At 43.7% G+C, this 11,008-nt stretch overlaps 1 protein-coding gene across 2 annotated transcripts in view; it reads left to right on the forward strand.

Annotated features, from left to right (window-relative positions):
* Positions 1-10,052: 10,052 nt before the first annotated feature.
* Kif16b (kinesin family member 16B) overlaps positions 10,053-11,008 on the forward strand; it is a 299,448-nt gene continuing 298,492 nt past the window's right edge. For both annotated transcript variants that reach the window (XM_029565752.1, XM_029565753.1), the window contains exon 1: positions 10,053-10,071. The gene's annotated coding sequence lies outside the window, so the exon portion shown is untranslated. The remainder of the gene's footprint in view (positions 10,072-11,008) is intronic.

Raw genomic sequence — 11,008 nt, forward strand, 5'->3', positions numbered from 1 at the left:
CCCTCAGGGAACTTCTAAGAGAAAATGATAAAAGGTGATGAAGGCTAGTTTAAAAGTGAGAAATGCTGCTGACATAAAAGTAGATTCTGGACCATGAGATGACTCAGCAGGAAAGAAAAGGGACTTGTTGCCAAACCTGACATCCTGAGGTCAATCCCTGGGATCAGCATGAGAGAAGACACTCATGAAAGTTGTTTTCTGACCTCCCATGCGTTGGAGGCACTCATGCACCTATATACCCGAACAAATACCACCCTACATAAGTAAATGTTAAAAAAAAAAGGCGGGGGGAGTAGATTCTGGTCTGCTTTCTTCCCTTTTTCTAAAGGTTTTTGACTTCATTTGAGTTACTGTGGCTTGATCAAATAGGACAGTTGGGAGAAGATTGGCTGGAGATGTGGCTGGGACCCTGTGAGAGATTTAAATGATGCACTCTCTTCTTTTGAATTATGTTTAACTTTTTATGTTAAAGTAGTTGCACTTTGCAAAAATAGCCTAGTTCTTGTGTACTCTGCTTAATTATTTTTGTTACCAGTGTAAAGATCAAAACTAGGAAAGTAACATTGTATTATTGCTGATTTAAGAACTTTGCCTCAGTTTCCCATATTGTTCAAGTGAGGCTTTTATCTGGTCTAGAACCCAGTCCAAGATCCTACAATGTATTTACTTGTCATGTAAAACATCTTCATTCAGCTTTTCCTGTTATTAGCACAGACTTTGCCAGTACTGGCTCATGTCAAGGGTAGGAGTGGATGACAGTTTTCAGAATGGCTCTATCTAGTTAGTGAATTGAGGACTGCTTCCTTTGGTGGAATACATATGTGTGCTTTGAGCTCTGATTAGCTGTTTGATTCCATCCATCAAATGAAAAGGACATGTGGGACTGGGTGTGGAGGGCTAGAGTTAACATCCAGCTGGTGAAGGGCAGTTCTCAGCAGTGTGGGGTTGGCTTTAGGCAGAATTGGGTAATTAAAATGCAGGGGCCCAGCAAGCCTGTAGGAACTCCCCAGGAGCAATCCCGAGAGGGGAGAGGCTAAACAGCACATTCTTGCTTCAGAGTTAGGGAAGTAATTTGCTTCTGTATTTGAGTGGCTCAGCACTAAAGACACTTGTGTTAGCAGGCTGTTGTGATTCCTGGCCAGCAGGTTTTTTTCCTTCCATCTCATGGAGCTTCCAGGCTCTGAGGCCTCACTGTCATTTCTGTATGTCCTGTAGAAGGGGCAGAGGTGGTGAGAGGGTGGGTTGCTCCCGTGTGGAAGACACGTGGAGCTAGTGACATGGCCACACCTGCATGCAGGGAAGGCTAGAGGCTAGTTACTGTCCCTTTCCAGTGACAATTATGCACTGTAAAAGGGGGCAGTGTTGGTTTCTTTTGCAACCTGTGCTTCTTTCTCCATTCCAACTCGTGATGCCCCGAGGACCCCACCCGCACTGTTCCATCCTCCAGAAGCAATCTTCCTGGGATGTGCACAGGGTGCACTCCTTTCATCCTTAAGAGTTTTGTTCAGACGTTACCTCCTCAGTGTGGGCTTCCTCGTTTTACCTAACGAAATTGGCATCCCCCCTCCCTGGTACTTTCCGTCCTCTTCTCTGCTTTTTCCCTTTGTAGTACTTAGCATAATTTGGTGCCCTGCATATTTTCCTTACTTAATGTTTATTATTTGAATCTTCCATGAGCACTGGAACATTTCAGTCTTGTTCTTGGATTATAGTTCTTGTACCTGGCATGTAAGCAAGTGTTTAAATTTTGACTGAAAATGGATCTGGACTGTTAACATCCCTAAAATTTCAGATGTTGGCAAGGATTATGTTGTAAAGAAGTAGTTGGGATACAGGGAAGGCCACTAGATCACCTCTGTTGTTGGCGTGACGCTCTCTGCCAGCTGCTAGTCTGGGGTGTGGGTGGAGGGCCTGGTGCTAGGGGCGCAAGCTGGGAGACACGTGTTTGCATTCTGGATTGGCCACTTGCCCATTCTACATTATTTCGCTTCTTTGGGTCTCAGACCTTTCTTCTGAAATGTGAGTCGAATTGTCTTCTACCTTCTTTCCTTTCTTCAAGGATTGCTATGGCAATTAAATGAGGCAGATGATACACCCAGTTATGGTATGCTCAGTTAATGGTTGCTCAGTTTGTGAACTTGTATGTTCATATGTCCTGACCCCTGTGCTAGGTGTTAGGGGGCAAGAAGGAGGGAATTCTTGAATGGACATTTTAAGATGTAAAAATTCTTATCAAGGAGAGGAGCTTGCACTCTTAAGTCTTTACTGAGTGTCTTTGAGTGCAGAGTTCTGTTCAGATTTGAAGATTCATTGGTGACTAGGTCATGCAAAGTGGCTGTCCCGGAGAAGCTGTCGTCTCATGGCATGCTGTCCAGATAGATATGCAGTGTGAGGCGTAGATATAACTTGAGTTTTTCTGGTAGCCACATTAGAACACTGAAAAGAGAGCTGGGGTTACAGCTTGGTGATACAGCACATGTATAAGGCCCTGAGTTTGATCCCTAGAACTGAACAACGAAGAAAAAAGAAATTAACTCGAATTATCTATTTAACATAATAGGTCAAAAATAGCACTTCAGTATGCAGTCAACTAAAATGTAACAGCAGCGTGTTTGATAATTGCTTTATTTAGGTACGAAGTCTGAAATCTGGTATTTTCTATCATGGTACAACTTCATTTCAGTAACACATATAGCTAATGATTGACTGCCATATTGGACAGTGTAGGTCTTGTGATAAACACAGGGTCATCATGCAAGAACAGGGAGTGAGAGTTCTATAAAAACAATGAAGCACGGAAAGCAGAAAAAATATAGATAACCGTGTCATATTACAGTATAACTCTGCAGGTTATTTTGATGAAAGAGGTAAGGTGGTGAGTTGAAAGAATATCTAGGAAGAATAAGAGGTGGGAGTGTGGAGGGCACGTAGGGCCTAGTAACCCGTGGCAAAGTTTAGGCTTTATTTTAAGTGTAGTTATTGTCATTGGAGGGGTGTGAGCATGGGGCGAGCTGACCTCACTTAGGTTGTCTAAAGGTTGCTTAGACTGATGCTAGAGAATGCTAAGGAACCTAGGAAGGATGTGCTCAAGGATGACCTGAGCACAAGGTGAATGTATATGATCATGATCATCTATATGGTTACTCAGCAAATATTTATCCACAGCACCTACAAAGTGCAAAGTATCACGTTAGGAAGTAGGAACACAACAGATATGGTTCCTGTCCTCAGAAACCCAGGCTAGCGATTGAGTAGCCAGAGACAGAGTAGAGGAGCAGAGGGAGAAGAGGGGCTCATTCTGCTGGGGAGGCAGGCTTGATGCTGCCGGGCTGATTTTCTGCTTGTCTAATCACTAGGCTGGAGTGTCAGAAAAGAGTTTGCACTCAGGTGACCTGTAAGTTCCTTCTAGCACTGAGAACAGCAGCTTTTATTTTGTTGGTGGTGGACAGCCAATGAGGGTGAACTGGAGAGCTGGGCTGATGCTATCAGTGTCTGATAAGGTCAGTGGCTCAGTGCTGGAAGGAGGACAGGAAGAACTTCAGAGGCAGGCTCTCCCCAAGGGGGCCTTATTGACAGCTTACCTCACTGTGCACCTGCTACTAGCAAGTAGATTTCAGATCATCTGCTCTTTCTGATGACTAAGAAAATTGATTATCCAATCAGGAGAAAGATTTTTTTCCCCCTCCTTTCCTGGAGCAGTAAGTGTTCACGGAATTTACTTGGTTGTCTCTGATTTGATCTTGTCTTGAATTCCTTTCCCTTCTGATTTTGAAGAATCGGGCTTTTTTTTGGTCCTTTGTTTTCCTTGGTGGTCTTGCTCCCTCTTCCTTGATTTCTGCTTTGGCTTTTTGAGAGGCAGCTATCAGTAATCCTAACAGAGGAAGTGGATCTATTTTCTGTACCATGTTCCTTAGTCTCTGAAGTACATTTGTAGTTCATCGATTTGCTCTTACCTGTTCATTTATCCATCCATTCGGTAGACATCAAGTGCTTTCTGCATGTGAGAAACTCCTTTTCTTCTTTGGACTGTAGCCAGATTGGATCACTGAAAACAACATTTCTTTAGGGATGCTACTGCCAAACCTTTGCACATGCCCAGTGCAGTGAAGAGTGCAGCACAGGTGTGAGTGTAGAGGTCTAGTCAATCACATGGCCCTAAAGTCACATCCTGTCTCTAACTACCTGTTTTATGAATGGCGTGTAGTCTTCTTTCCTCCTCTTTCCTCACCTGTGCATTGCAGATTATGATACTTGCAGGGTTACAGTGAGGGTCTAAGGGACTGTGACGTGCCCCCACATAGTAGATAGTCGTTGGTAGCTATTACAGTGTTGTCTTGTACGGCTTATGCTTTTCATGAATATTTTGTGGTGTCAAGTGGAATCTTACACAGTGCGAAAATGAGTGGGCAGTGTCCAGCTCTTTACCAGGTGCTTAGTTCTGCTGTATAGGTGACAAAGTAAGGAGGGTTTTTCTTTTGAGACAGGGTCTCCCTGTAGCCCCAGCTGTCTTAGAACTCACTATGTAGACCAGGCTGGCCTTGAACTCACAGACATCCACCTGCCTCTGCTTCCTGAGTGCTGGGATTAAAGGCATGCACCACCACGCCTGGCATAAGGAGGGTTTTGGAGAAAGGAAGATCAGTAAAAGTCTAAGTTTACATCAAAGTTTTATGTTGGGGAGGTGTTATGGTGGGGAGGAGGAATGATGACAGCTGCTGTTGACTGGGGAGGAGGGGCTGGATAACATGGTCTTGTTCAATTTCTCAACAGCCCAGAGTGTAATGTCTGCAGTGATCTATGGTAGGGATTCATGTGACAGCCTTGCCAGTGATGGTCCTAGCTTTTTCTCATGTGTTTGTTCCATAACTCTGTTTTTCCCTTCTTGACCAAAACAGGTTGGACACCTTTCTTCTTCTTATCCATGACAGACCATAACCTAGACTTGATCATAATCGTAGAAAGAGGTTTCACCCAATATCAGTTGAGTGGAGGGTTGGTTGCTTGACTTACCACTCAGTAAAACATTTAAACACTGCTGGGTGGGCAAGGTGGTTGACTGTACCAGTGGTTCTAAGTCTTTTGGTTTGGGGGCTCTTAATACTTTTAGGAATTATTGAAATCCCAAAGAGCTTTCTCTTTTCTGGGTTATTACACTTTTTATTTGCCAAATTAGGAATAAAAAAAAAAAAAAAAACAGCACACATTTAGCACACATTTAGTTGATCACCAAAAATGTAAAAGTGAAAAAGTAAAATAATATACCGGCATCATTTTGAAAATAGTTTTAACCTTGCAGAGCACTCCCATAGTGGTGTTTGTTAGGCATTGTCCCCACGTTTGCTGTACTAGGTCCTGTGGTACTGTGGAGTCCTGTGGTTAAGTTTGAGTCTCACTGAGATTTGGATCCTTAGGAAAGGTACTTGGAGGGAGATAGCTTAGAGCCAAAGTGAGATTGGCCAGCAGGGGCCATCATAGTGGGCGAGGGAGCAGCATGTAGAAGGACCAGAGGCCTCATCTGTGAACCTGAAAGAATTCCTCATGACTGCATGTTAATACTGCACTCAGGAGTTTGTTTCTTTGTGTGGCTTTGATGTGATGCAGTTTTCTCACTTGCTTGTTTCCATAAACACACATGGCTCTTCTCAAGTCCCTTCTCAGTGCTTTGAAGGAAGCTAAGGGCCTCTTTGTATTGGAGAGCTTCTGATTTCAAGTGCTGAGCTGGGTTTTCAAGCTTTGCAAATGTAAGCAGGGCAGCCCTAAAAAGGTAAAGGAGACTCATCACCACACAGGAGAAAGTGGGCTGCATTAAAATGCACTAGTAATCATAAAAGATTAGGATGGTGACACTTGAGAGCTGAGGACCTGCGTGAAAACACAGGTTGAACTGCTCTTTTGATGTCATCCTGTTATCTCTAGATAGACCTCTTGGCCCAGACAGTCACTGTGATTGCTTTGTGTGCTACCCCGCCTTCCCACCCCTCCTCCTTTGAAATGAGGTTCAATTACTGGTGTAGCTATGTCAGCAGGTGCAACTGGAGACTTCCTTCACCCCCACACTGCTGTCCTAGGATGGACCCCGCTGTACTGGTCTCAGAGAAGGAAGCTAGTCCTGTGCCAGGGTCCCCTTTTACTGCAGGGAACACTGGTGATGTCAGCTTTTGAGTATACCTCAGTCTTTCTGGCTCCATGACAGATCATTTCTTTTACTTCTGCCTGTAAGCTGTGCAGTGTATTCATTTTCAAGGATCCTGGAATGAACTGTTGAGTGTTAGGAACCTGCTAACATTGTCTGGGGTTCACTTCTGAGGGAAATTGGCACCTTCACTCTTCAGAAATTGCCCCTGCAGGGCATCAGAAGGTGAGAATACGGTTAGTCAGAGGAAGGAAAGTTAGAGGCCAGGGCACACGGGGCGAGAGGGGGACGGGGAGAGAATATGAATGAATATATATAGTATGAACGAGAGAATGCACCCTCCTCATCCCTGTCTACGGATGCGTGTATGTGTATGCGTGTATTGCCTGCATGTAGGTAAGTGCACCCGTGTCGTGCAGTACCCACTGAGGACAGAAGAGGCTGTCAGATCCTCTGGAACTGGAGTTACGGACAGCTGTTAGCTGCCATGTGGGTGCCGGGATTCGAATCTGGCTCTTCTGCAAGAACATTCACTGTTCTTAACCTCTGAGCCATTTCTCCAGCCCTCATTAATAAATCTTAAATGAGAAATTAGTAAACCTGAGCAAATCACACAAGTATCTGTCTCAGCCAGGTTCTGGCTTCCTTTATTTTGTTGAAAGTAGCTTGCTTTGATCCCATCGTTGTTCTCTCTGCCTTAGTGGCGCCACAGTGGGAGAGCCAACAATGTGCTCATGGTGATGAGAAGCCACCGTGACATTTCCTTCTGTGGTAGTCATCCTCCTATCTCCTGTCCTTGGGTTTCCTGCGTGGACTCTAGGCTGGGAGACTGGAGTGGGCTGAATTGGACCTTGGGGAGCTGAGCACCCCTTCTGATACTTTTCAGCTCCCACCCCTGCTGTCCTGTGGGGGACCCCGATCCCCCCGCCAAGTTCCCAAAGAAGTCAGAAATTCAGGTTCTTCTGATTTTGAAAATATAGTCATTAATAATTAAAAGATATTTGAATGCTCCAGAGATGACATTTAAAACTGTAGTTCAGACTGTTTAAAACTCTTCTCCTTTGTTTGGATTATTTAAATTCTACGCTTACCTGGCCGCTTCCTCTTATACTTTCCTGTCTTATTAGTCTTGTCGGTGCCCTGGGTGGAGTCCCTCAGTGATCTTTGCTCATTGGCTTCCTGCTCATAAGCAGCCCTGAACTTCATGTAGTGCCTAGGGAAGCTGGAAGGACCTGATGATCTGAAGATTGGAGCTGCTGGGAGTAGGAAAGCAGGAACCTGGGCCTCCTTCAGACTCTGGAAGGAGCTCCCCTGAACTGCAAGAAATCTACACTGTGGTTTACAGAAGCTTCGCTTCCACAGTGTGTTCACCTTCTAGTAGCCCAGTGTGAAGCGGCAGAGCAGTTCAGACTTGTCCCAGCTTCCGGAGGAGTACATAGCCGAATAGTCGTCAAAACCTGGTTTGGGATCCCGAACCTGGAGCCAGCTTTGGGGTTCTGGAACCTTTGGTCTCAAGACCAGCCCTGCCCAGTCTGTGTGAAGTGTACTGTTGACTGTGGGATTTGGTTGTGTGTTTGTTCTTTTTCCTGGTCTCCCATTTGGTTCCTCTCAGGGCCGGTCATGGTTTGGTTTCTCTCCTGGGCTTTGTTTTTTTCTGATTGTTGGCTGAGCCACAGGTTGTCCTTCTGAGACATTTAACGGGCAAGTGGAGAAATATGGAAATTGGGTTACTAGGGCACAGCATTCCCAGCCAGTGCCTGCTTCCCACTTCATGGCCTCATTTGGCTAGTCTGAGTGTAGCCTGGGCCTCAGGTTGAAAAGCCCTCTGGATATCCCTGTGTGCAGCAGAGATGGAGAACTTTGGAGTAATCTTTGTTGGTGTTTGCCTTTCTGGATGTGCATTGGGTGCAGTATTGTCTGGATGTGGGTCAGCCTGGGCTGTGATCAGCCCTGGCCACAGTGTTCTCTTTGGGTGATGCCCTGATGTTTCCTAGGTGTGGCAGCCCTTGATTCATTTCTTTACTGCAGTGTGGACTGCTCTCACTCAGGACTGGAGTTTCCTTGTATGACTCCTGTGGTCTGAAAGGAACAGGCACCAGACTGGCTTTCATCAACAGTCCTTATTCAGGCTCAGAGAGGCATCTGGTTCAGTTTGGTGTACAAAGAATATCCTGGAAAGGAACTTCCTGGTGACCTGCTCTTTAGTATTTTAGTATTTACTATTTCTTTTTTGGACTAACTTTGCTTTACACATCAAGCCAACAAAAAGCCATGATCTACCTGGTTCAGCTTCCCAGCCCTGAGGTAGGGTGAAATGCTCATCTAGCCCCCAAGCTAGGTTTCCTTTTTGGGGTCTCTGCTACTGCCCTAGTGGAATCCTGTGGGCTGTTGAAGGGTACATGCCATGATTATGTCTCTCTCCCTCACAGATTGTTTATCCATTCCCTGTTGAAGCCTCTGGACACCATGGTTTTGTAATTTAAATGAGCGAGCATCAGGGCTTTGCTGGAAGGAAGGGACTGGAGGCCAAAGCTTGTACTACATGGCTTTAGACTGCACAGTCCCCATGTAATCAGAATGACTAGATGTAACTTAAAAGTTTTTAGAAATAAGAGAGTTTTGATGTTTCTGATAAACTTTTTGTGAACTATGTCCTCTGGAATATATCAATAAAAATGGACCATTTCATAAACAGAACTTCGGAAGATCTTCATGACATCAACTGTATATAGTTGTTCTTCATTTTTATAAGATCTGGCTAAAAATGTGTAAAATATATTTTCTAGATTTTTCTCCCTTTCTACCCATTTTAGGAAAGGATTTGGAAGGGTCTGTTAAAATAACTCTCCCTTCTTGAAGAGAAAAAGAAATATACCCATATATTTAATATCCCTTTTGTGTATCTGATATGGTTTTTATAATTTTATGGCTGATTTTATACTTTACAACACCTTGTAATGGTTTTATGTATGCTTACTAAAAATTTGTGCTGAAAGGAACCACAACTAATTGGTGAACACAGAAGACCCCAAAACTATCTTGAGAAACAAGTACCATAGTTATCTAGTGGAACATCTGTTTGCACTTACCTTGCCGACTAAGACACCTGCAATAAATTGTTATTAAAGGATGTCTTAACTCTTGCCCTAAATAGCTATCTCTGCAAACATGCCTGTAGAAGGAATTTCCCTTCAGTGGTCTTAGGGCATGTAAGCGTCTATGCTAGAAATCTACAATTAGTAACTTAAACTTACCAGTGTTGTAAGAGTCAAGAAATGATCTGGGGAAACCTCTAAAAACTTTGAAGGAACTAAATTCAGGGTTTAAGTTTTTAGGAAGAAACTCTGCTTGAGTCTGCCAGTGTGAATAAACTTTCCTGATATCTCCATGTGTGTCTCTTCAGTGCCTTCTTTGTACATGGTGGGTCCTCTGCCTCAGTGTCTCATATCATTCTGTCATGGGAGCTTCCAGAAGGCAGCAGAGGCTTGGGTTGGTTTTGTTTACTGCTGTATGTCTAGAACTTTGAATGGTATTGGCATGCAGTAGTGACACAAGAAACATTTGCTGAGTAAATGAATGGACCTTGAGTTCATAATGGCAGTGAATGCATTGATCAGATGTCTGCTGTCTGCCTAGCCTTGTGATTCATTCTTGCTTTCATCTGTCACATCTCAGTTAAAATATATATATATATATATATATATATATATATTTATCTTTGTATCCTGAGCAAACATTTGGAATAGGTTTTAGTCTGAGCCAGTATAAAGGTGAAATAAACAAGGCTCAGCAAATTAAGTAATGTGCCCAAAGTCCCCAAACTGCCAGGAGTCAGCATTTTAACCCTGTCCTATCCCTTTGCCCCACTGTGGCTAAACTACTTTGCTTGGCAGGCCGGTATCTTATTCCACACTGACTGACTGGAAGTGAAGTGAAAGGTAAGTCCTTACATCACTGCCTCTTCAGTCGTATATTTGGCTGGAGATGCTTTAAAAGGAATCAGTCATTTTTCATGGGCCAGCTATTGTAATGTTTTTTTTTCCTCCCAAAACTATCATAGAGAACATTTTTCTAGAATAGGGATAAACCTGGAAGAGGGTTGTAGAGATGATGCAGACGCACAGGCTACAAAGTCTCATGGTGCTCATATGACACTGATTTGCTGTCTCAACACAAGACAACAGCAAAAGTGCTCATATATGTTTGTGACCTGCCAGTGTTTATACTTATACCACCTCTTTAAATTTCCCCCTTTTCAAAGGCATTTTTGGTTGTGTTTTGGGCAAGTATGCCAAAGATTAGGCATATTCATTCTCTTTCTCCCCCCTCCCCCATCTCTGTCGGTATCTCATATGACCAAGGCTGACTCCAGTTGACTATGTAGTGGAAGATGACCTTGAGCTCCTGATCCTCTTGTCCTTATCTCAAGTGCTGGGATCCTAGGCTTGCCCACCACACCCACTTATACTTCCTTGTTTATCCTGGAGGTTTCTTGTTTTGGTTTTAGTGTCAAGGTCACAACTGCTGATCTGCCAGGTTAAATGATATTTATGCAGCTATACTTTATAATTTAAAAATGAATATGAAGTAGGAGTACCAGCTTAACTCTTGAGCTTGAATTCAGGAATAATACCTTATTTCCAAGTCAGCTACTTCCTTCATGCTTTCATTTCCCTGTACTGTGCTGTCCCTCTGCATCTGTAGAAATATGTCCCCAGGCCCCCAGCAGATGTCTGAAACAGAGTAATATCAATCCTGTATATGCTATGTGTCTATCATCTATGTATTATGTATCTTTGTATGTATGTATCTTATCTATTATCTATGTATCATCATCTGTCTATCATCTATCTATCATCTATCTATCTACCTATC

This window comes from Nannospalax galili, unplaced genomic scaffold (assembly GCF_000622305.1).
Source record: "Nannospalax galili isolate Female #2095 unplaced genomic scaffold, S.galili_v1.0 scaffold1118, whole genome shotgun sequence".
Lineage (NCBI taxonomy): Eukaryota > Metazoa > Chordata > Mammalia > Rodentia > Spalacidae > Nannospalax > Nannospalax galili.